The sequence below is a fragment of the Triticum dicoccoides genome, chromosome 7A (genome assembly GCF_002162155.2).
Source record: "Triticum dicoccoides isolate Atlit2015 ecotype Zavitan chromosome 7A, WEW_v2.0, whole genome shotgun sequence".
Classification (NCBI taxonomy): domain Eukaryota; kingdom Viridiplantae; phylum Streptophyta; class Magnoliopsida; order Poales; family Poaceae; genus Triticum; species Triticum dicoccoides.
In genome coordinates, this window is record NC_041392.1 from 710,885,984 (window position 1) to 710,888,510 (window position 2,527).

Here is a 2,527-nt window from a genome sequence, read left to right on the forward strand (position 1 = left end):
ACCACAAAAGCTGCAAATTTTACCTCCCTTACCACATTGCCCAAATCCTAGCCATGCTCTTGGGGAACAACAATAACTTAGCAAGATTGAGAGGCAAGGGACTCGGCAAACCGAGAGGCGTGAAGCTGATTGATCTTGGAGATACAGCTACCCTTCTAAGCATACAACCAATGGTTGATTTTCAAAAGATCTCACTAGTAGCTAGAGAAACCAACGGTTCACCGTATCGACCCTGCAACAGGGATTCATGAAACCAAAAGGATAATACTAATTGAGCTCCTCCTCTTTAACTATCTTGTATTCCCAGTAGTAACAGATACTATATAGTAATGTTGATGACACTTTCCTGTGCTCTCTGCTGCAACTCATGGCTTAAATTATTACAAATTGAAAACCCACGCATGATACAATTCAGTTACCTACATAGCCTACTAACTAAAAAACAGATTCTTTTGAAAGAAATTAAAAACAGATTGATTGTCATGCTCAAAGCTTAAATTATACTACTCTCTCTGATACAAATTAATTGACGCTCTCTTAGTACAACTTTAGTAGATTGGAGGGAGTATTTAAATTCAATCAGAAACATAACTAAGCTGATTTAGAGTCTCAAATTGAAGCAAGGTTAAAATACTAGATTAGTTCTGGAAACATGTGTGCCCCAATAGGTAGCGAACTAGTGATAACAAGGGGTAGCGTCATATCGAGAGAAGGCAGCACTGGTAAGTGATAAGTGCTAGATTCTTGGTTAACTGGGAGTCTGGGGCCGACACTCTTAGTCAGCGAACAGACAGATCGATGTTACTACATTAACCGAAGCTACCCGTAGCATGAAAGGAGGAACAAAGACATGACTACATTCTGACTCAATCGTTTTTAAAGAGTTATTTGTACAAACTCAACACTACATGAGCAAAAAAGAACAAACTGTAGATATTCTATTATAGGCTGACAAAGAATAGCCTTTGTCCTGTAGATAAGATTGATCTCAGCTGAATTTGAAAATTGTAAATGAAAACACACATTTTTATTTGCACGGGAACATTATAATATGCAATGCAAGCTGGAATACATAGTCATCTAGAGGCATGTAAACATAAATCATCAAGTCTTGGAAAACTTAGATCATGCAAAATTGGTAGATTTGTGCTGCGGGCTTCGAATATTATACCTGGTAGAGTGGCAGTGATAAACTTCTAACTTCACGCCCACAACGATGTTAATTTCAATGTCACATTGTTTAGGCAGGGAACAGCCAGACACATCAATGTTACACAAACGGAAGCTAGAGGCAGCATGGAAGGAAGAACATAGACATCAGGGTCACTTTGTGATAAGTCCACGTCATAGAAATTGACTCGACCTTAACAAACAAGACCCTTTTTTTTTCAAACAATAGAGAAGAGGAATATTGATCTAAATTCGATTCCGTCTGTACATATTCATTACTCCGGGAGCAAAAGGAATAAACTATAGATACTCTATTGGCTAGATATAGTATCATAGGCTGACAAGAATATCAAAGGAATAACGCCTTCTAAATTAGGATACCAAAGCGGGGAAAATAGGGGGGTTTTGAAGGACAATAAACAAAAAGAAAACATTCCTCCTCCATACAATTAGCATGACCACTGCCAGCTGAATCATTCTTGATTCAGATGTTACACTCTTAGGCAGGGAAGAACCAGATCGATTCTACACTAACCAAAACATACACATCAGGCTGGCGGGTTCTGCCTCGTCAAAACTGCGCTAAGGAGGGGGCAGCAAATAGCAGTATTCAGAAGTTCAAATATATACAGCCAAAAAAAGGCATGTAAACATGGCGAAATGAGTCCTAGAAAACACAGGTCAAGCAGAAGTGGTACGACCTCTGTTTCCAAATATAAGACGTTTTGGCAGTTCAAATTGAGCAGACAAAACATCTGATATTTAGGAACAGAGGGTGTACCTTTCGTTTACAGGACGTCGTATATTACCTAGTAGTATAACAAACTTTCAACTTAGGTCGTTGGGCAGCCACACTCAACAATCTATGTGGTCCTCTAAATCATATATATACATATATTATACTTATACTGGGTGTGAAATGTTGAGCTGCCTATAACTGATGTTATGAGGCTGATTTAAATCACACAGTTTCTAAGCACAAGCTGCTCTTTCTATTCAGAGCAGCAACGGATCTCTTTTTTGCAACCATACCAGTCAGATTCATTTCAAAACAACTGACACTAGATAGATTTATATACGCGAACAAGATGAGTCGTACTTCACCTTCACAATAAAACTATTCGTCAAAAATAATTGTCAGGTTCTAGTACTTTGTGATTTCAGGAGGCCTAAATTAATAGTTGATGCATGTCACTGATTTGTTTCCTCGTCTGATTCCTTTGAGCAGCAGTTTGAACAAACAAGACAACAGATAACACAGTTATGTTCCATCAGCTTTCCCACAAGCACAAGAAAAACAACCACTATTAATTAAGCCACGTGAACATGAATGGCAAAATGACCAGTAGTACCAAGT